General features: G+C 48.2%; 1 protein-coding gene across 4 annotated transcripts in view; it reads right to left on the reverse strand.

Annotated features, from left to right (window-relative positions):
* STEAP3 (STEAP3 metalloreductase) overlaps positions 1–24,073 on the reverse strand; it is a 53,926-nt gene that overhangs the window by 24,625 nt on the left and 5,228 nt on the right. The window contains exon 1 of one of the 4 annotated variants that reach the window (XM_074967211.1): positions 19,755–19,847. The exons of the other annotated variants lie outside the window; for them this stretch is intronic. The gene's annotated coding sequence lies outside the window, so the exon portion shown is untranslated. Of the gene's footprint in view, positions 1–19,754; positions 19,848–24,073 lie in introns of those variants that run through there. 4 annotated transcript variants of the gene reach the window in all.

The following is a 24,073-nucleotide window of genomic DNA, read 5'->3' on the forward strand; positions in this document are numbered from 1 at the left end:
TCTCCAGAGAGTTAGAAGGACTGTCAGAGCTCCCTGGCTCAGAGATATCTGGAAGGGTGATCCAGGATTGAGGGTGAAGCTGGAAATGCAGGCGCAGTTCCTAAAGACGGAATAAACTGAACCCCAGCAAGGGGAGCTTAACTTTACATACTGGGCTGTGATCATGTAACTGTGGTGCCAGGAGGGGATTGAGGGGGGTGCCTGCAAGGCTGTGCCTCGAGGGGCTGTGCTCTGGGAGGGCACCCTACCCCACAGAGGGCAGGGGACTCAGCCTTTCCCTTACAGGCAGCAGGGAATGCGACTATGTACTACATGAGAAAGGCAGCAGGCTTGTTGTATATAGGTGGACAGGAGGCTGGTGGTGTCCTCCTAATCCACATTTGGGTACTTTGGAAGAGCATCAAACAACTTAGGCTGGTTATATAAATTTAGAGCTGGACTCTAGATGGGGCATCTTGGGTCACAATGAAAGTGTCTGGGCAGAGGTGCGTGATGCAGCTTACGCAGCACTTGCCTGTTCCAATTTCAGTCAAGTGCTTTTGGCTGCAGACCTTGAATAAGCAATACAAATGTACCCCCCGCACACACACACACACATTTAAAAAAAATCCCCACATAGGAAGGGCTTTACACCACCCAGGTCTCATTATTTGGCACATCTACAGCACCTTCCGTCCAAGCAACTTGCTAAACTTTAAAAACACTAATGATTGTCGCCTCCCAGCATTCACTGGGTTTTATCACCAATGGGGAGACTGAGCCTTGAGAGGCTAAATGACTTGCCCAAGGCTACCCAGTACGACAGCAGTGCCAGGAGTAGAACCCAAGTCAGTGCCAAGCCTGCTGCCTTAATCCCAAAACCATCCCCTTTTTCTAATAAAATGTATGGACAAAATGTTACTCTACAACAAAGACACATTTCTCTGGCTCTTAGGCAAATGAATAGAAATTAGCATTCAGGGTGACAGAATGGTTGTTACCGAGGGACTCATTTCATCATAGGTCTAAAGCACCGCAAAAGCATTCCGAGAGCTCCCAAAGGGATTGTGAATTGTGCTGGAAGACAATCTTTTTGTACTGTGACATTTCTGTCCTGTAACTGCCATTCAAAACAAACAGGGACATTTGCAATGTTCTGGGATAAACAGCATCTCTGTCTCCCGCTACTTGGGTTCAAAAGGAAGAGAAAAATAAAAGCATCACAGAATTAAACAGCATTTGAAAGTAAGACAGAGCAGAATATTTTAAAAACAAAGATTTTCTAAAATTAAGTGTGGAGTTGTGCCCCGCTATTTCAGCCTTAGACTGTAAGCTGTTTGGGGCCAGGATCATCTTTTTGTTCTGTGCTTGTACAGTACCTAGCACAATGGGGTCCTGGCCCATGTCCACGACTGGGGCTGCTTGGCGCTATGGTTGGGATCCATGAAGGTATTGAGGCACCTAAACCTGATGCTTAGGCACCTTATTCTCCCGATGAGTCGAAAGAATAGTAAACATGGCAAGCGACCAGCTTGGCTTAATGGTGAAATCCTAGCGGATCTTAAACATAAAAAAGAAGCTTACAAGAAGTGGAAGGTTGGACATATGACCAGGGAAGAGTATAAAAATATTGCTCGGGCATGTAGGAAAGATATAAGGAGGGCCAAATCGCACCTGGAGCTGCAGCTAGCAAGAGATGTCAAGAGTAACAAGAAGGGTTTCTTCAGGTATGTTGGCAACAAGAAGAAAGCCAAGGAAAGTGTGGGCCCCTTACTGAATGAGGGAGGCAACCTAGTGACAGAGGATGTGGAAAAAGCTAATGTACTCAATGCTTTTTTTGCCTCTGTTTTCACTAACAAGGTCAGCTCCCAGACTGCTGCGCTGGGCATCACAGAATGGGGAAGAGATGGCCAGCCCTCTGTGGAGATAGAGGTGGTTAGGGACTATTTAGAAAAGCTGGACGTGCACAAGTCCATGGGGCCGGACGAGTTACATCCGAGAGTGCTGAAGGAATTGGCGGCTGTGATTGCAGAGCCCTTGGCCATTATCTTTGAAAACTCGTGGCGAACGGGGGAAGTCCCGGATGACTGGAAAAAGGCTAATGTAGTGCCAATCTTTAAAAAAGGGAAGAAGGAGGATCCTGGGAACTACAGGCCGGTCAGCCTCACCTCAGTCCCTGGAAAAATCATGGAGCAGGTCCTCAAAGAATCAATCCTGAAGCACTTACATGAGAGGAAAGTGATCAGGAACAGTCAGCATGGATTCACCAAGGGAAGGTCATGCCTGACTAATCTAATCGCCTTTTATGATGAGATTACTGGTTCTGTGGATGAAGGGAAAGCAGTGGATGTATTGTTTCTTGACTTTAGCAAAGCTTTTGACACGGTCTCCCACAGTATTCTTGTCAGCAAGTTAAAGAAGTATGGGCTGGATGAATGCACTATAAGGTGGGTAGAAAGCTGGCTAGATTGTCGGGCTCAACGGGTAGTGATCAATGGCTCCATGTCTAGTTGGCAGCCGGTGTCAAGTGGAGTGCCCCAGGGGTCGGTCCTGGGGCCGGTTTTGTTCAATATCTTCATAAATGATCTGGAGGATGGTGTGGATTGCACTCTCAGCAAATTTGCAGATGATACTAAACTGGGAGGAGTGGTAGATACGCTGGAGGGGAGGGATAGGATACAGAAGGACCTAGACAAATTGGAGGATTGGGCCAAAAGAAATCTGATGAGGTTCAATAAGGATAAGTGCAGGGTCCTGCACTTAGGATGGAAGAATCCAATGCACCGCTACAGACTAGGGACCGAATGGCTAGGCAGCAGTTCTGCGGAAAAGGACCTAGGGGTGACAGTGGACGAGAAGCTGGATATGAGTCAACAGAGTGCCCTTGTTGCCAAGAAGGCCAATGGCATTTTGGGATGTATAAGTAGGGGCATAGCCAGCAGATCGAGGGATGTGATCGTTCCCCTCTATTCGACACTGGTGAGGCCTCATCTGGAGTACTGTGTCCAGTTTTGGGCCCCACACTACAAGAAGGATGTGGATAAATTGGAGAGAGTCCAGCGAAGGGCAACAAAAATGATTAGGGGTCTAGAGCACATGACTTATGAGGAGAGGCTGAGGGAGCTGGGATTGTTTAGTCTGCAGAAGAGAAGAATGAGGGGGGATTTGATAGCTGCTTTCAACTACCTGAAAGGGGGTTCCAAAGAGGATGGCTCTAGACTGTTCTCAATGGTAGCAGATGACAGAACGAGGAGTAATGGTCTCAAGTTGCAATGGGGGAGGTTTAGATTGGATATTAGGAAAAACTTTTTCACTAAGAGGGTGGTGAAACACTGGAATGCGTTACCTAGGGAGGTGGTAGAATCTCCTTCCTTAGAGGTTTTTAAGGTCAGGCTTGACAAAGCCCTGGCTGGGATGATTTAACTGGGAATTGGTCCTGCTTCGAGCAGGGGGTTGGACTAGATGACCTTCTGGGGTCCCTTCCAACCCTGATATTCTATGATTCTATGATTCTTAGCCCCAGGTTTAGGTGCCCAGGTCCCAGTTTTGGCTCCACTGTAATCCACAAAACTTTCACTGATTCCTGTAGGTGCCTAAACTCACTTGGTGCCTAAGTTTTTCCAGAGTAAACATTCCCTAGGTGTCTAGATTTCTGCCTATGAGCATGCACACTGCCACCTCCATCTAGGCATCCAGACACCTATCTTCTGCCTAAGCCCTAGAGCAGTGGTCACCAACTGGTAGATTGCGATCGACTGGTCAGTCATGGAGCTTCTGCCAGTTGATCTCAGTCTCCATCCGCCAAAACTCCAGTGGCGCAGTGGGGCTAAGGCAAGCTCCTTGCCTCCCCTGGCCTTGTGCTGCTCCTGGAAGCGGCCAGCAGCACGTCCCTGCGGCCCCTGTGGAGCGAGGGTCAGGGGGTCTCTGTGCGCTGCTCCTGCCTGCAAGTACCGCTCCCGCAGCTCCTATTGGCCAGGAACAGGGAACTGCAGCCAATGGGAGCTGCAGGGGCAGTGCCTGCAAGGAGGGGCAGCAGGGACGTGCTGCTGGCCAGTTCTGGGAGTGGTGTGGAGCCGGGGCAGGCAGGGCCCCACTGACCAAGATAAGTGCCACCCGGCGGGAGCCCGCACCCCTCACCCCTTCCTGCACCCAAATCCCCTCCCCCAGCCCAGTGAAAGTGAGGGTGGGGAGAGTGAGCAACGGGGGGGAATGGAGTGAAAAGGGCGGGGCCCCGGGGAAGGGGCAGAACCTTGGGGAAGGGGTGGAGTAGATCCTAGGTTGCACTTAAATTCAGAAAGTGATCTTATGCTTAAAAAGGTTGGAAACCACTGCCCTAGAGCAATTCACGAACTGTGATAAGTCAGATGCTCGGCCACCTAAGACACTTGCAGGGCCCTATCAGGTCCCATTCAACATAGGGAGGAGGAGCACACCTTAACCTCTTAGCCCACTAGCTAGAGCACTCTAGCAATGGTCAGCATCTTCCACTGGCTAGTTTAGGCAGCTCCATACCTCATGTGCTGGCTTTTGTGGATCACATTCTAAGGCACTTCTCTCTCCCCATCCATTGTCTAGGAGCCTAGGTGCCTAGCACAGCTTTGTGGATTGCAGTGTTGTTCCTTCTATTTTGTACATGCCTACACGTTTAGGTGCCATGACACTCAGCATTGCAACATCTAAGTCCCTTTGTGGATCCCACCGTACCTCAGTAGCACATCTAACAATAGTTTGTGTTTAAATACTGGTAGGATGGGAGAAAATCTTTCTTAGATCTCCTGGTAAACAGATTTCTCTGAGAAGTTCTAAATCTCAGACAAATGACATGACTGGGAATGGATTCCTTGAATAGCAATTGGGATTTTTGTAACTTCCATATCTCCCCTGAACACACACCCATTGTTCCCCTGTATACCTCCACCCATGCTCTCCTGCCATCATCCCTTCTGCATGTTCTCCTGGGCCTTTCCATGACTCCTGTGCTTCCCAGTATCCGGCACCTCCTTCCATGCCCTCTCTTCTATTGCCCCATCAACCCTGGTACAGTCCACCTCTGCTCAATGACTTCCCTTAGTCCCCTATACACCACTACCCATGTCTGCTCTATTCTCCTGCACCCCCCGTCATTCTTCTTTGGGTCCACTGCACCTGTGTCCAATCTGCCCCATGCTCTCTCCCCTCTCTCCATGCTCCTCTTGGCCCTTGGGATCCCCTGCGTACTCCTCCATGTCCTATCAGATCCTGCCCCCACTTCCTTTAGCATCCTGCCTGTCCATAGGCCCCCTGTTCTAAGCCCCTGGATCACGGCTCCAGGCCAACCTCTCCTGTCCCCCTCTCTATACACCACTCCCAGACTCCTACTCCAGAGTAATACCCGTTATCATTTACTCTTTTCCACCCCACCCCAGTAATCCATGCCCCTCATCTTGGCCTGCAAGTCAGCAGCAAGTCCGTTTTTGTTTCACAGATCTTTATTATACAGGCATGAACGGCTTGCACCTTTTTTAAACCACTCCACTAACTCTGCCCTCCAAATGAGAACCCAAGGTCAGCACAAACAAAACAAACAGGCAGTTTCTAGGCTAGCCTCACCATGCAGATATCCAGAGCCAGGGAAAGCCAAGAACAGCTTGAAAAAGGGAAATAGATACATGTTCAGAACACTATCTTTAAAACTCCTTTGTCAATTGTCACCACACTTGCCAGAAAACAATTCTACCTTGGGGTGAGATATGACGTGAAATTTCAGGAAGATCAGTTTCTTACTGAGGAAGTTACAAGGGGGGAAGGGATTAAAAATTAGGCTTGCTGTGACAACCTAAACTGTGAAGCAGCTCCCACTCTTCTGTTACCAAAAGCCAACTCAACTCCTCCTCTAGCTATGCTATTAATAACTCTTGAGATGGTTCGATACGAATAACTTTTTGAAAATCTGATTTGTCTGTCCCGTTCTGCTGCGTAGTTATTGCATTTCAGTTTTTATTTGTACCAGTAGCAACAGAGACTGGGGGCCCCATTGGGCTAGACACATTACAAATACATAGTAGGTGACACTCCCTGATGCAAAGAGCTTACAGTCCAAATGGATCAGACAGCGAAGAGTGAGAGCAACTAAGTATTGTTATCCGCATTTGATAGGTGAAAGCACAGAGATAAAATGACTTGACCAAGGTCATGCAGGGAATATGTGGTCAAGTCAGGAAAGGAATCCATGTCTCTAAAGTCCAAATCGAGTTCGTTAACCAAAAGACCAGGTCTTTTTCCACTCATCTTGGATAATTAAAATAGGCTAGTCAGTTTCATTTTTGTCTGTGGATTTTAATTAGTATAACTGAAGTTCCTATGCACTGGCGGTGTGATGCAATGTTTAGATTACAACCCCCTGCAGTGTTTGTATGTTGGCTATAAACAGGATCTATTTGTTTTGCGGGGGAGAAATCAACAGACACTTCTCTTGGCGCAGGAGCTTGTAAAAATAAAGTGAAAGATCTTAGTTTTAAAACATGTTGCTTTAATAGTAAGTTCAGTGTCACAATGAGCCAAATTGTGCCACCAAAGAATTTTGCAGTGATCTCAGTAAGTTCTGTTTCAACACAATGATACAATATGGCCTAAGAAAATCAACTTTACTTTTTGAAGTCCTGTCTCTTATTATTGCTTTTACATAAATAACTATCTTCAATTCAGCCTCTTGTTTCAAGGGTGGCCTGTAATGTCTTGGCTAAAGTGGCTGTATTTGTCTCTTCCACCCAGTCTCCTGAAGGAGATAAGGAGAGGGCATTTTCAACTGGATATTTAAAAGTACACAGAGCCCCAACCACAGGTGTCCCTTACCCATGGACCGAATCAAATATGCAGAGCTACAGAGCCTCATCAGTGCTGAGTCAGACTCTATTTCTAGGGATCATTTTACATAAAATGCTTCATTACACAGATCTGCTAATAAGCACATTGCTTGAAGCAGAACAACAAAAGTAAAAAGCAACCACTGTAACTTAGATCAAATCACTATAAAAGTGCACCAAGATGGTCCCTCTCAGCTATCCGATCATTTGCACTACATCGATTCCTAGAAGCCCTGGTCAGGATCATAGGCCCATTATTTGGGTGACCATATTTTCCCAGGGGGAAAGCGGGACACCACACGGGGCTGAGCACCCCCCACACACACACAAGGACCCCCTCTCCCTGCCCATTCGGGGCTCGCCCGAGTGCTAGCTACTGAACCAACACAAAGGAAGACTTGATCTCTTCCAATCCAATGCCCCGAGCCTGTGATCAGATATGTGTAGACAGACCCCTAGACCCTCATGGACTTGATTGCAGAATTGGGACCTTTTATGCCCCTTCTAATTCAGATTGCAAAACATCAACTTCCAGTGTTAGCTTCCCTGGTATTACTAGTGAGTTAATACATGAAGAAGTCAGATTTGGAAAGAGGCATTTGGATCCTAACGTTTACACTCATGAAATTAGCTTTCACTGTTTTCATTACCAGATGAAAATATTCACTCCTCACCTACAGCTCTTTTGTTACAAGTGAAAAGAAGCCATGTGGTTTCTTTCCCATACCTAAAGAGGCTCCCTCAGACAAACACAGAAGGGGCTATGTACCTGTTGAAACTGGAATAGATTTAGCTAAGAAAAGGGCCTTTTATACAAAGCTGCTTGGTCTGGAACTCTACTATACATTCCAGGAGTCCTTTCACTTCCATTCAGGAAGCAAGGCAATAACATGGCTGGTATGCGAGAAGCTCAAAACATGAAAAGGCAACAAATAGGGGGAAAGCAATACTGGTAATGGGAAGAAATAACTTAGCCCTTTTTCTCCTCTGCACAAAACATCAATTACCAAACAGTGCAAGTCAGGGAGGTGAAGTTAGGAAATGTCAGAATTGCCTTTGCAACTTTCATTTCAGCCCTTGTGCATGTGCATTAGGATACAGTCTTTGATGATAGGTTTCAGAGTAGCAGCTGTGTTAGTCTGTATCTGCAAAAAGGAAAGGAGGACTTGTGGCACCTTAGAGACTAACAAATTTCACAAAAGCTTATGCTCAAATAAATTTGTTAGTCTCTAAGGTGCCACAAGTACTCCTTGTCTTTCTTTGATGATAAGATCACATTCCATTTTTTTTTTTCCACAGGACCCCTGCCTCATTCAGTCCACGTGACAGGCCCCTATGCCCAATATCAGTCTCTCCCCACTACCCACAGGCTCCCAACCCTTGTCTCCCATTTTCTTCCCTGGCTTTCAGACCCAGCCTCCTTGCCCAGACAGTGCCAGTTCCCCCCTACTTCAACTCCCAGTCTGTCTGCCTCTCCCTCTCCACTGCCAGCCTTCTCCGCTCCCACCATCAGGCTCCTTGTTCTGATCTACTCCCCCGCAGATCCAGCTGTTCTCCCCTTGGCATTCGATTCAAGTGGCTTCCTCCTCCTTGCTGCCTGGGCATCAGCAGTGGGGGCCCTGAAAGCACTGGAGTGACAGGGTCTCTGCTCTCAGTTCTTGTGCTTGGACCTGGCCTGGCCTGGAGACATCAAGAACTGCAGGAAAGTCCTCCTGAGCCCTGGGCTGGAGTATGCTCAGTGTTAGGGTTACCATATTTGAACATTCAAAAAAGAGGACACTCCACCGGGGGGTGGGGGGGAGGTATTTGCTTGCACCCCCCTTCCCCAACTCCACCCCTTCCCCAAAGTCTCCGCCCCAACTCCGCCCCTCTCTGCCCCATTGGACCCCTTCCCCAAATCCCCGCCCCAGCCCCGCCTCCTCCCCTCAGTGCGCCGCGTTCCCCCTCCTCCCCCCTCCCTCCCAGCCGCATGAAACAGCTGTTTCGCGGCGCAAGCACTGGGAGCTAGGGGGGAAAAGCGGGCACTCTTTCTAGTGATCAACATTCACTTTCTTTCTCGAATGATCAGCATTCACTCTCTTTCTTGAATGATCAATTCTTCTTTGGGGAAGAATAATAATGGCAAAATCCCGGATGTTTTTAGATATTTAAAAATTCCTCCTGGACAGCAATTTAAGAACCAAAAAGCCAGACATGTCCAGGAAAATACGGACGTATGGTAACCCTACTCAGTGTGCATGAAATTGTTGGGGAATTAAGCTACAATCGTTTAGCAAGTCTCTACTGAGCATGTGCAAACTGCAATTTTTCAAAAGCTTATAACTTGGTCAAATGTAGGTGGGTTTCCATGGGCATGGCAAAAGACCACCCTCCTGCCAAACTTCAAGGCCTGCTCCAAGCATGGGGGCTCTAGAGTGTCTCAAAGAAAGGTTGCCAGAATTTTTAAACAGGGCCAAAATACACTTTTCCCTAGCTTTGTTCCTGGAAATGGCTGACCTGTTTTGGCTAAATTTTTCCAGAGTTATTCACCCCTAAGTAGACACCTGGCACAGCAAATTTCAGCCCAAAGAGTTAAAGTTTGGCAAAGTTTTTTAAGCAACTGAAAACAGGGTCTCATAATGGGAATTAACAGGCAACCTGACTAACCAGCCCTACCAGCCCTGCCTGTAATAAAGGCTGGTGACTAAGCAAAACTGGAATAATGGAACACAAATAGGCAGGAGTTTATGATTTTAAGGGTTTTTGTTTGTTTGTTTGTTTTTAAAGCAGGGTTACCAACAGGGTGTACCACACATCCTGAATCTCTGCTCTGCCAAATTCTGCTAAGGAGACTGATTCTCCTGATAGCCTGCACAGACATGGGAACGGCAAAGGTGTCACTTCTATTCCTTTATGACAAAGGAGATGTTTACACAGTTTCCTTTGCCGCTCCACTGTAATGAAAGCGACAGGCTGCTGGATTTGCTGCGGGCAGCCGGCATACTGATATAATAACGAAATGCCACCCCAGGATCGCTTTTGTAATAAAAGTTTCATAAAGTTGGAATCTGAGGATTTGGGGTGCAAGTATCTGGAGTTTAATCTTCTACTTAATGCAGCAGAATGAGTTTTGGTAAGGAGGTGAACAATGATTGTGGTGCAGTAGTCTACAAACTGAAGAATTGGATCTAATATTAATGCCTGTAATACTCTAACTCATCTGGCTGATGTAATGGCTAATAAGAAGGCTATTTTCATGACTTTTCTCATCTCACAGTTCTTAAAAGGCTCAGATGGATATTTTGCAAGAGCCTTGAATACTGTACTTAAGTCCCATGTGGCTGCTATCATTTTCTTCTGTGGTCTTGGTTTCTTTGCTGCTCCTATCAAGTTAATTGCTATCTAATGGTGACTCACCCCTTTCTGAGCTTTTCCTCTGCAAAAAAGCAGGAATAGCAGCTAAACGGAGGCATGGTGTACCAGGCTGACTACCTGAATGGAAGGATCCACTCAGCGGGATCTAAAAATACCCTGCAGTCTGTAGATAATGGGTGTGATGCAAGGATGCCCTCCTTCCTGAGACAATAAAGAGCAAATCTTTTCTAACTCTAATAAGAGCAATAAAGAGCAAATCTTTCATGCATGCAGATTGTGTTTGGAGTCAAGTTACATGCAAGCCTGGAGTCCTGTCATTATTAGCTTTAGAGAGTGGAGAGACAGTGAAACTTGTTTTCAGCAATCACTCAATCAAGATCAAACCTGGGTTGCTTAACGGGGGCAGCGGGGGGGGTGGGGGTGTTTCTAGTAAAGATGCAGAAGAACTGCACTCAGTGCGTAGGTGTGGATATTTCTTGGTGGTCTCTTAAGACAGGAAGTTTCCATAACCGGGTATGCCAGCTCTTTGAGACTTGTGAGGAAATGCTCCTAGACCAGCACTCCCCCACATTCCAGGTTAAACTTACCCGCGGGGGAGGTGCTATGGAAGGAAAGGAAGTGGTTTGGGGGGGAGGCAGTTTGGGGGTTGAGGGAAGAAACTTGTGCTGCTGCCTCTGCTTTTAGGAGGGAGAGAGTTGTTCCATGAGCAGGATCGCCCTCCCCATCTACTCTCACTGGTGAGGGGTAAGGCTGGCCCAGGGCAGTCCCCAGCTGGCCCCTCTCTGGGATCCCAGGGAGCGGGTTTGCTGGGGAAAGTAGTTCTGGGCTGTGGGATGGCATCCTGGGAAATAAGCCGGGGGGAGGGGAGGAATAGGCATAGTCTTCTCCTGCAGTGGAGAAGGCAGGTTGAAGTGCTGGTTCTCCCTTGAAACCTATGGGTCTGTGACCCCCACCTTTTCTTTGATTTGGAACAGCTATGGGGCAGACCCATAAAGGGGGAACCAAGTTCTAAGAGACTGCAGTTACTTTGAATTACGCTGCTTGTCTATCTGGTACAAGGACCCTGGCAGGGGAAGGGTAGTTTCCTCCTGTTTTGCTTATATTTGACCTGACACTGTCTCTAATACAGGTTTGGCCCTGTTTTCAGGTTCCTTTATGATGCTCCGAAAGGGCACAGCTGGATCCCTTCGTTTGGGAGGAGCAGCTGTCTTTTCTGCTCAGACACAAGAATCAATCTGATGCAGGCTGGTTTGAGATGGCAAACCCGTGTTTTCCAAGCCATCTTGGGGCTCCGAGAATCACTTTATTAGTCCCTTTCTCGAGCTTGTGGAGGAGGTGAGACGTCAATAGGAAAGAAGGCAGGATTCCTTCTTAGCCAGTCTACAGTGAAAACACGTGCTGAGTAAGCCACCCACCCAAAGAGCTCTCCATGGTAAGACTAGTAGAAGAACGGTAGCTGAGAGAATCTGGAGCTGTTCCGTTATGCAAAATGTGTTCAGGAATATTGCCTCTTTGCTCAATTACATCAGAACCTTCGCTGGGACACTCATACCAGACTGCCAACCGCCTGGCCCTCACTCAGAAGCTGGGATCCTATCTATGTACACTTATGACTACAGGATTGCCTGCTTCTTTATCTCTGTCCCTCTCCCACCCCTGCTTAAATACATGATACAACTGCATGACACTTAAACACTATATCTATAAGGACGTGGGGAGAGGAGGATTATTGCCACGGGGAACCATTCAGGGGAATCTAACTGGACTGAAGCAACGGAAAGTGGAGGATGGGATAAAAAAAAAAACAGAAGGAAGAAGGAGAGAGGTTACTTGGATTACATTACGTTCTAAACCAAACCCTTATATTAGCACTCATTCTGTCTGCTTGTGTACTCCATCCATGCCCCATGTCTTTCTCTATGTAGATTGTATGCACATCTGTGTAAAGATCTTATCTTCGTATGTGTCCAAGAAACACCCTGCAAGCTTTTAGCGCCACATCTGCCTTGCCATACCGCTATGGACATTTACCAGCCCAGACACATATCCTCCTTGTTCACCCACTCCAACAATGATTAAAAACCCCCAAGCTCTAATATTTTACTCACGGTCAAAAATGTCCTGCCACCAGGGAGTTTTGCAAGGTACTGTGCTACACGTAAATAAATGATGACTGTAGCTGTTGCCACTGTGGGGCGTTGCCGCAACGGCTGTGGTACCGCAGTGCTTTTTGATAGCATGCTCTGTGTACTGCAAGATTGGAGTTCCTACAGCACGTGCTGCCAAGCACCAGGCTCTAATCTTTGGTGCTCCCTGTTAACACACTCAATGCTTTTGGAGTAAGTAACAGCACCACAACGCCCTGTAACTAAAAGCTGCAAATACTCTAGGCACAACAACATCAACAGTCATAACGAAAGATCAACCCAGACTCTAGGGGAGGTCCATTGTGAACTAACAGCCCCATGGGATTCCCCAGGCCTAGTGCTAAGGATGCTCCCTCCAGTCCATCCATTGACTAGACAGTCGTCAAGCCCTGGCCTATAGAGCCCATTAGAATTGACCTCTGGCTTTGCCCGTGGTCTCTTGGTATCCACATGTGCATTTACCCCACTCCTGCTTGCACGATGCTGTCCTATATCCTCCTTCTCCTGCTGGGCTTCTGCCAGCAGCAGGCTGATGCTTTGACTGGCTCTTAACATTTTAGTCCCAGCTCTCAGGCTGCCCACTACCCAGCCTTCCTTCCGCAGCCAGCTCCTTCTGGTTCTGGCCTGCGGCTCCTGCAGTCACAGAGCCCCTGATTCTCTGCAGAGTCCACTGCCCCTCAGAAAGCTACTTTTACCTGCTCTCTAGCGTTGATGGAGTGGTCTACTGCTAGCAGTTAGCCTGGGCAATATAGCGCCCTCTCCTGGCTACATTTCAACGCAGCATATTCAAGGTATGGTTACGACCCAGCATTTTCATTACAACAGCTTTCCATTTTAGGCTCTGGACTTTGATTCTTTTCAGCCGTGAGACACAGGTACAAACAGCAGAGCCCAAGCCACCAGAAGTATGCAAAGAGGAAGTCTTGCTACTCTTTGTACACTCTTGGAAGACTGTACACATGCCAAACCCTACCAGACAGAAGCCGTACCATGCCCAGTGACCAGCGCTGATGGTATTTTACTGAACAGACCACTTTAGTCTGAGCAGTTTCCTCAAAGTTCACCTGGTGAAGAGCTTCACTTGCCATTCAGATGGGACTTATATCTGGGGAAAAAAAACAACCCAAAAAAACTGGTACTTCCTAGCTTTCTACTGGTGGCATCCCTCTAGCTGACTAATGATAGATCTTGAGTATATATATTGCCTTTTGAGCCAGGAGATGCCAAAGCCCATGACTGATATGCAGACAACTCTGAGGCAGAGAGCAGTTACCAGCTAGAGCCAAGCAATACAATGCACAGGGAGGGGACATTTTTGCCAAGGATCTTATATGGCAACCCCCTGTTGTTATGAAAAGTGCTATGGACTGAGGCTGTTTAATGCCTACACAAAAGACACAGGGCCTTCATGTTAAAGTCTCATCTTAAACACTTCAGCACAGCACTCTATTTACTGAGCCCAGAAGGGGGAAGACTGAGTCAGCCTGGCTGGGATGGGGACTGTGGTTCAAGGGAGTCCAGGGGTTTCAAATTTGAAGCTCTGACCATTAAGCAAAGCATCCTCTGTAACAGCAGCACATCCATATGTAAGAGCTTATTAGAGCTGCTCTAGCCTGCTTTTTAGTAGCTGTCTTTGTATTGTCCAAACAGCCAACTTAAAGCTTTTCAGAAGTTACAGTCAAGGGCGAGCGAGGGGAAAGTGTAGCGAGAAAGACATCCCACAAGCAGAAACAAGGGGAAAAGGGTGTGTGGGGTAGGCGGATTGAACAGCATGAACCTAGGGAAGAGAGATAAGGGATATCAGAAGCAGCCAGAGTCTCCTTTCTGTCTCTCAAAGAGAGGTTTGGAAAGTGCAGGGGCACGCTGAAGGAGTGAACAGTTCAAAGGCAGATCTGGTGGAAGACAAAGTTAGAACTCAGTCTAACTTTGCTGAGTTAGGGGGCAGGAGGAAAACTTGGTTTAAAAGTGGCAAATAATACGGAGGTTGTATGTTCTCTGGGGCAGGGGTGAACCTGAGGTAAAAGAGCTCTAGAGCCACTGTGCTACCTCTTTGACTACCAATGTGTGGAACTACTGGCTAGATCATGGCCCTGTCATTACACGGACAATGGATATTTCAGTGTATAATCCAGCTCCTTGTCCTCTACAACACAGCACTTGCCTACCACTCTACTCTCATCTCTTTAATCAGCCGACTGACCTACAAGACTCCTGCTTCCATCACCACCTCTGCTACAGCAGGGAGCGGACAAACCAATTACCAAGACAGAGAGATCTTTGGAGTTTTAACTTTAAAGCCCTTGCTGGATTGAGTCCAAACACTTTACTGATCATTTGGCTCCCTCTATACCATCTTGTTCCTTAGGTCAGAGGGCAGGGCACTGCTGAAGTCTGCGGTTTGCAGAGACTGACAGAACATGGACCATACTTTTGTAGGCTCCGAGATCCCTTTTTTTGTGAAGCAAAAGGAAGGTCATAGACCTCTTTTAAATTGTATTTTATATTTCACAGCGCCCTTGGCAAGATACATTAATTGGTGCTTTATTGCTTTTAGGTTCGAGCCGTCTGGTATTATTTTCTTGAGTCTTTAATACATATTTTATAGTTAAGTCTATTGGAGTGCTCCCTCTGGCAGACAAATGTCCTGAAATAAAAGTTAATTCATTCTAAATAATAAGTGATGCTTACTGATATGTGATGGTACTTTATATTATAAATAATTGGTGCCCAGATACTTCGGCGATGGACACATTAGAAATGCCTTGTGCCCCAGTACATGTGAATAACTTTACATATGCAAGTGCTTCCAGTGACTTCAGTGGAAATGCTCATGTGGCTAAAGGTGAACACATATAAAAGGTTTGAAGGATCAAGGCTTAAAGTAGAGATTTTGAAAATCTGCTAGGAGAAGCTGGGGGGTCTAAAGGTGAATTGTGCTTTCTGTATTGTTTTCTAAGGCCTTGGTTAAAATGTTCAGAAACTCCCAGATGACTTGGTGCTTTTGAAAATGTTGACCTTGTCTACATGAGGCTACACTGCTAATGCCCGTTCAGCAAGAGAAGAGCCCTAGTCAGTGTAAGGATGGAGGAGAAACCACACCATGAAGAACAGCAGCGTTTAAGTTTAAAAATCAATTAGCATCTGCCTCCATTACAAGCTTGGTTCGGTGAGTGTCATAATCAAGGATGATAAACTGATTTGTAAAAAAGCTGGTGCTTATTTATTCTTGAAGGTCATACTTCATCACCATAGCAACCAGTGGCTTTTCCATTTCTCCAGCAAGTTGGTTTCATTAGTAACCTTGGCCAAATGGGTTTGAGAGAAGAAAATTTTCACTTGTTTTACGAGAATCTGAGGGTGTTTCTATGGATTTTTTTTTTGTCATGTTGCAAAGCCCAGTTCCTTATGACGTGTGTGTGTGTATGCTGTTCTTTCTTTTAAAAAAAAAGCTTTTCAAATGGCACATTTTCCTGTGGTGTCCTGCATAAGTCATCACTTGCAACTTTTTCCTTTACAATTACACAGCAAATCAAACATGTATATGGAATATCAGATCTGGCTTTACTGTACCTGATTTTTATGTCAACTGTGGTTTGTTAAACGAGATGAGACCTGCGGTGGTATTTAAATCTTATTTTAAAAATCCTAAATTGACAGGAATTTTGATACTGTAAGCTACTTTCTTCCTTCCCCCAGCATGTTTAGGTTTTATTTCTCTCCATAGGACGGCACTTTGCAATGCACAAATCTCATTTGGAAGATACCGATTTAAAAGCCCATTGGTGCATTGTGATTGTTGTATGCTTGTGCCACACCCAGCTGGCAGGAGGAGGCCTCTAGGTGCTACTACTGCAATATAAATAATCCATTCTTTCATGAACTTCCTGCTCTTTAACCAACAACTTGCCACACCTGGGCTCGGATCCTGCACTCTTATCTATGTGCTCAGCTCTAGATGGAGCGGTCAGTTCTCTGAATGGTCCCATTGAAGTAATTTGAAGTGCACACTTGTCCTGCATGTTTGTCTTTCTGAATCACAGTCAGTTCTGTGATTCCTGCCTCCACCCAGGTTAGTGTTCTGTTGTTTCTATACAAGGACAGCCCCGTGTTAACATTTTTGTATACAATACGCAGACATAAATAGGAAAAATCTTAAAGCCTATGTAACTGATCCTGCAACTAGTTCGGCCTGTGCAGAGTCCCACTTAAGTCCATGTGGGCCTGCCTGCACGGAGCCAACTGCAGGATCAAGGCCTGTATTATAAATACACATGTGTTATGGTGCCCTTTCCCTCCCTTCCTTTTCTTGGAATATTTTTCCTTCAGCACATCTAACACCCAACAAAAGGCTGCTCTCCTTGAGGATCCTGAGCAGTGGTTCTCAACCTATTTACCATTGTGGGTCGCATCCAATACTACCTGCATGGCATGGGTGGCGGGTGAACCCCCACTTTGGGGAGGCTAGCCTGCTGGCCCTGCCCCTTCTGCCCGAGGCTCCACCCCCCCGCATGTTGGAGCCCTGAAACCCCATAACAGAAGGAGCCCCGAGGTCCCCCGTGACAAGAGGAGCCCCAGCTCACCCACACCAGCCACCCCGGGCCAGCCCCAGTGCCAGGCTGAGCGACATGCCGGGCCGCTCCCAGTGCTGGGTCGAGCCACTCCCCCGCAGCCTGAGTGCCAAGCCGAGCCGCTCTCCCCAGACCCTCCACCCAAGCGCTGGGCAGAGCTGGCACCCCCCCATCCAAGCTGGTGGCCCCAGTGCCCGGCAGAGCTGCCTCACTCCCCCACCAGACCCCCACGCCTGCTGCTTGCTTGCAGTGTCCCTCCTCACTCCCCCACCCCCGAGGAGAAGTGACACAGCAAGCAGCGGGGAGCAGGAGTTGGAGTGCAGGAAGCCAGGCAGTGGGTGGGGGCTGAAGGCCTTGGGGAAGAGGCGGGGCCACCACAGCCCAGGTGTCCCGTGGGAATGGCTTCGCCAGGAAGGCTTTGCCTTCCCTGGCCTATTATACCTGCCGCCCATGCATGGATGGTGCGTATAATAGGCTGGGGAAGGCTGTGCCTCCCCAAACAGCCCTGTATGGCCCCGGCCATGCTCCATCCCAGGGCCCCCTCCTGCTGCTAGTTGGCCCCAGCGCAGACAGGCTGCTCCTATTCTGGGAAGGGAAGCCTCCTGGGGCTGGGTCTAGGGCAGCTGGGACTTGGGGTGGCTGGCGCTGCCCAGCGCTGGGGGGACCCCTGGCATTGGGGCCACACTGCCCAGTGCTGGGGGGGGGCAAAGGGAGGGCCACATGCTGCCCACTCGTCGCTCTGGGGCTGGGTGGGGAGGGACGCGTGCCACCCACCCGTCTGGCGCTCTGGGGGGCACGTGTGCCGCCTGCCGGGTGCTCTGGGATTGTAGGCGCTCAGGTGACCCGGGGCTGTGGGGGGGCTGGCAGCTGTGGGGGGGCGGCCTCTGGCCTTGGAAGGTCAGGATGGGCTGGGCCTCAGGTGGAAAGGGTGGGCCAGGCTGGGGGCTAGCCTACCCAAGCCCATGGTTCACCCACTGCCATGCTGTATATCCCTGAGGATGTCACTTGTGTCGCAGCTCTGTGCTGACTGGACCGCAGGTTGAGAATGACTGATCCTGAGGAACCCTACCTGGTCCCCCATTTCTCCCTTCCTTCTCTTTCAGTGTACTGCAAACAAGGTGTTAATCATCTGGCAGGTAAAACAAGCAGCCTACTCAAAGGCCAGAGCCAATCCACTCAATGGGTGTTCTGGAAGGAAATGTTTCTACAGCTAAGTGGTAGGCAAACTTCCTCCTTTCCCTGGATCACAAGCACCACATAGAGGAGACGCTCCTGAGTTTCTACTGGCCTAGGCAAGGAACGAGGTCATTCCAGAATCAGACCACATCTCCCATGCTGATTCTTTAATTTATACCCTGATATATTGTTCTTCATTTCTAAGTAATCTGAGACTGAACAGAAACTAAACTCCCCCGTGGCCTTCAAGCATTCTTCCTTTTACAGACCAGCTATAGTGATAATATAATTATTGCCATTATCTCTCTGTTCAAATGGAATTTCTATTCCTCCCTCTGCCACTGACATGTGACCTTGGGCAAGTCATTTCACTTCTGTGGCTTGTTTCCCCATCTATTACATGCAGATTGTAAAATTTGCAAAGCACTTTGGGAGCCCTGCATGAAATTATATCTAGTATAAGGGTAAATTATTGTTAAAGGGACACAGTCAATTTAAAATGTACACATCTGTCTAGTGGTTTTTTTTAAACCAACTGTTGACACATCTAAGACAGCTATAGCTGGGCTGGAGAAAAGATATTTTATCTGGTTTCAGTCTTGTTTTCTGAGTCCATTTGACAGCACTTAATGTAGAGTCAGTTTCACTTTTCCCCCTGTAGACTGTCAATCTCCCCCGCCCCCATTTGTGTAGGCGTTTCACACAGCAACAGTGAAGGGGGAAAAAAAGGGGGGGGGGGAATGTAATTGTAAAACCACAAAATCTGGCAGGAGGATTCAGTGCAGATACTTTCTGAAAGTACTTCTAACTCTTTTCTAAATCAACTCCCTTTGAGAGGCTGCCGTGCCCCTTTTAAGAAATTCTGAGTCTTGTGTGATCCGAAATAAAAACTAGATATTTCCATCATGAAAACCACGGACACCAGATGACGTCCCAGACACCCCTGGATTAAGGCACACATAACCAAGCAATTCAAGTTCAATACCATCTCCCTGATTTGAAACAAGTTACTTGAATATACCGAATAGACTCACAGAGAGAGAAATCAGACTCAAGATGTCCCCTAGCGTGTTGCTTCTGGCTTTTGCCCGAGACGGTGCATGCCCTATACGCCCAGTCCCACTTGTTTTAAGAAAGCCAGGCCCCGGGGGCAGTAACAACAGGCCATCATGATGGCCATCCGCGATCTAGGGAACAACGCCCACGGGCCGGAGAGCTAATACTCCAGGACGAATGGAAAAGGACAGGGGTTGGCCACGTGCGATCCAGTCACATTGTGGACGCAGGGTCTGGCCCCTCCATACGTGTCCGGGGGCTTCTGAGCAGCCAGGAGAGGCTGCAGCGGGGAGTCCGGCGGACGCCGGGCTGAGAAACTCCCCTCACCCCAAAGCACCCCTGCCTATGGGAGGAGAGCGCAGCCCCGGCCATAGCTTACCCGCCCCCCGCCCCATGCGGTCAGGCGATCGGATGGGGGGCCGGGATCACCAGCAGCCCTGCTCCCCCTGGAGCCCTGCACCGAGCGGCGCGCTCCAGCCCCCTCCCCCCAGGCAGTGGCAAAACTCGGGCTGCTCCCGCCCCTTCCCCATTTACCGCCGCCGGCCGGCAAGTGGCGCGTCGCCACGCGAGGGCGGGGACAGGGATCCGCTCAGAGCCAGAACCGGAGCGGGCCCCGGGGGCCGTGCACTCACCTCCGCCGGGCCGGGCAGTGAGCGGCCAGCACGGGGCGCCTACTTTGGGTAGTTGCGACTACCGCCCCGTGATGCGCGGCGCGGAGCTCCTCCTCCCGGGCCCCATGTGCCAGCTGCCGCTTCCCGAGCCCAGCGCGGCGGAGCCCACCCCGGGCTCCTGCCTCTCGCTGCGGGCGCCGGGCCAGGGGACCCGCCGGGGTCCAGGCTGGCTCCGCAGGGAGCTTTGGCTGGGGAAGGAGGCAGATTTCACTGTGACTTCATCTCAGGGGCCAGCTCCTGGCTCTGAAGCCAGGCTGCGCTGCTGCGTGCCGCAGAGCAGAGCCAGCCAGCGGTTAATGGTGCTTCTCCGTGTCGTCTCAGTTGCCCAGGAGCCAGGACCTCATTGTGCCAGGCACTGTACAAGCAGATCCAAGAGATGACCCAGACTTCTCTCCTTCAGCTGGCCCAGATCAGGTGTGCAGCATAGAAGTCCAGGCTGCCTCTGAAACACACAGTCTCTTGGTTAATGCTGGGATTAATGCGTGCACACACTGGTAGGATTGTGATTTTAGAGGCACAAATGCCAGGGAAGTCTTTTAACAGCAGCTGTATTTCCCCCCTGCATTACAGTCTTTGATTGATAATGGAAACTATTGTTCCAGAGCAATGGACACTAACCAGTGTGTATATATGACCCTGTGTGGTTTTTAAACCTGGTGTTTCTTTCCTGAGATCCAAGATTGGGCATTTGGAGCTCAAACTTTTCAGGACTGCCCAAACTCCTTTTCTCCCTCACAGCTGCAAGGAATGTGACTTGGGAAGGTTGGGGCCTGGGTGGGCCTCCTCTTCAGTCCCCAGCCTGCAGGTTTCACAGCAATGACTGGCTAGCAGGTTTTCCCTGAACTCTGAATTTTGGGCACAAACTGTTTAAAGCTGGTCACAGCCCTGTTGATCTCGAACCTTATTTAAATGAGGGCTTCCAGTGTCTCCCAGGGCCTCCCTTCAGACAAGTAGGGCTGTTCTCTGCTGTGTCTTACGGTGTAATGTCTAACCCTAGTAGCAGATCCATGGCCATGCAGAATTTCACAGTGACCAATTAGAACTTAATGTGAGCAGCAGGGATGGGAGTTGGAACTTCCTGCTCCAAAAGCATAAGCCTCTGCTACTTAAACGAAAGGAGAATTGCTGTTCGTAGTGTGAGACCTATGTGACGTGAGCAGTTTGAGCCCATTCAGTAGGGGATAGAGGCACACCTGTTAATTACAATATAATGCATGTGCAATGGGGGTAATGATTTTTTTTTAAAAAAAGAGGATTGAAGCCCTGCATTCTTTACGAGAGTTTCTCGATTAACAATTCAGACTAAATTATAATAGATGATTTGTCCCTGAACTAGGTTAGACTTTACCATGTCCCTTAGTGTTTCCTTGATTTCTACACAGTGGGGATGTTCTCAAGACAAGAATGGCTATATGAGCACATAAGCAAAAAGCCCAGACTGCCTGCCTGTCTGTCTGTGCATGCCTGTCTCTCTTTTTTATTTTACAGGAGGCAATACGTAAGAATTCAAAAGGGCCACAATAGATTTCAAAGGACAAATACCTACAGGTGTAAAAACAAGTAACAAGAGATTCTTTAAGTGTATTTTTGAAGCAGGAAGCCTGTGAAGGAATTGGCGGGTATTCTTGATCCCTTAGGCTTAAAGGGAGTAATTAAGGCAATTAAGGATGAGTAATTAAGGACATTGCTGAGAAACTAAAGGATTTCTTTGCATTAGTTTTCACTGCTGAGGATGATGGGGAGATTCCTACTGTGGACCTGCTCTTGTCTGGTAACAAAGATGCAGTGCTGTCAGAGATTGAGGTGTCAGGAAAAGAGGTGCTGTAGCAAAGTGATAATTTAAAGCAGTAAGTCACCAGCCTTCCTTGGTCTATCCAGCAGTCCTTAGCAGCTTAAGTATGAAGTGGCTGAGCTGCAAATAAAAATATTTGGTCTGTCATTAAAAGCAGCCACTCTTCTAGTGGATTGGAGAGCAGCCAATGATGTCTCTATATTTAAAATTGGCACTAGGGGTCATCTGGGGAATTATAGACCAGTAAGCCATACAGCTGTACCTGGCAAATAGGCTGGAAAGATAATTAAAAACAGAACAACAAAACTTCCGGAAGATTATGATCTGATACAGAGTCTAGTTTAAAGTGCCCCATGGATGTTAAATATTGAAGGCTGGATTGTTGTCCTGTCAGGGTACTGGGGCTGGACAGATCCTGTACCTGTTACAGGCGGGAGGCTGAAGCAGGCCTTCATTTTCTGTTAGCAAGTACCTTTTACAGTGCCAAGTGTTTTGTTTTAATGGGAGGGTGTGGTTTAGTGAGCCTCTGTGCATGCTATCTATGGCCATGCACTTACTGGCTCTTAAAAGCCCTGCAAACAGCTGTGGGTGGAGATAATAGGTTCTACCCCTAGATGAGGAGAGAATTGGTGTATTAAAACAACCACATGCCGTTAACAACTCACAGCTCTGTTCCATTATCCCAAAAGCTGGCACTGAAGGGAACCTTCATGGTTCAGACAGAAACTCAGTGTCTCACCCTCAGCGATTGCAAATAGTCTAATGAGAAAGGAGTCTGATATAGTGTAGTCAGGCTGCTAGCAGATTAGGAGGCCAAATAGCACCAGCAGAGAAGAGATCTATTTGAAAACCAGTGGCAGTGTATGACCCATAGAATAAGGAAGGGAGGAGCGGATTTCCCCCCAATTTTTGTTCCTTTCTGTCTCCATGGCTCACACTGCTGCTCCCCTAGTGGAGCTGGGCAGGAGTCTCTCTCCTCCAGTCGGATCAAAGCAGTAGGTGCAGGGGAAGAGCAGCGCAGTGGGGCTGCTCAGGAGCACGTTAGCCAAGGCACCTATAGCGGAGTCACATTGTCTAGCATTGTGCATTCGGCCTGCTTTGCATCCTTATTTTCATGCAGAAGTCAAAGGTTGCCGTATAAGAGTGCTGTTCTTGGTAGCACTGGGCTTAGCAAAGCTTGCCCACAGAACAGGCCACAAAAGTGTTATGGGTACATCTGCGCAGCAAAAAACCCTGCAGCAGCAAGTCTCAGAGCCTGGGTCAACTGACTCAAGCTTGTGGACTAAAGACAGCAATGTAGATGTTTGGGCTTGGGCTGGTGTGTGAGCTCCGAGACCCTCCCCCGACACTGGGTTTCAGAGGCCAGGCACCAGGCCGAGCCCAAATGTCTACACTACTATTTTTTAGCCCTACAGCAGAAGTCTCTGAGACTTGCTGCTATGGGTTCTTTTTTTGCTGTACCCTAAAACACACGTGCATTTAGCCAAAGAACGCCTCGCTGGTTGAAACAGGAGAGTCACTGTATTCTCAGAGAACTGACTCTCAAGATGGCTTAAAGGGGTTTGCATTATTAAATTATCTGAGCATTTTAAAGTATCTTCCTGGAGCCAGTGGAAGAACGTTCATGCTGATTTCAGCTTTTTAGAAGTGATTTAACAATGCTCACTAGCAAGAGAAGCAAGGCCATTTTGCATCCCCCCAGTTATGGCTCTTTGTTATTCCTCCTTCGACGGCAACTTCAAAAGTAACATCAGAATGCAGTTATGCTCTGGAGAGTTACTGTGAAAAAGATGTCCCCGTCTTTCTGAACAGCTCTACTCTGGGTGTATTTGGAGCCTTGTCTGACCATTTTTGTGACAACCATTTGCCTAGCAGAGCCATTGCAGTACGAAGAGAGTAGGCAGGATTCTTTCCTTCTTGTGCAGCAGCAGCAGAATGGTTGGCTAAGTTCCCAAGAAAGGGACAATCAGTCATACCTGTCCAAATGCTTTGATAGCAATGGAGTCGCTTGGGTATCTGAGGGCTTAGTTTGACTGGTGAGATCTTCATTATTGGGAAGCCTATGCTAGAAGGAGAGAACCCAGCTTGACTTTCAGGTCTCAAGATGTGTTTACAGGCTCGTAGTGGGCAAATGTCTCTCTCTTTGTAACCAGATATAGAAAATCATTAATTCACAATATGTGCAGAATCTGCACTTTTCAGGTCCAGGCTACATTTCTAAGGACTGACTTGTATCTGGTATGTAAATGAGTTGACTGCCCCCCTGCTCCTTCTTGTGGCCAGGGAATGCCCTGCCCTTTATTCTCCCTCATCCAGGCCCCTTTTCAGAGACTCCACACATTGCTCTTCCAATCACCACCATTATTGGGGGGTCTGGGTTTTTCCAGACAAATAACTCAAAAGTAAAACTCAAAGTCCCCAAAATCTGCCCTGAGGCAAGGCTCTTACCTCAGAGCCTGGGGGACTGAAAAGGTTCTACCAGAGAGTC

Source organism: Natator depressus, chromosome 11 (genome assembly GCF_965152275.1).
Source record: "Natator depressus isolate rNatDep1 chromosome 11, rNatDep2.hap1, whole genome shotgun sequence".
Taxonomy (NCBI): domain Eukaryota; kingdom Metazoa; phylum Chordata; order Testudines; family Cheloniidae; genus Natator; species Natator depressus.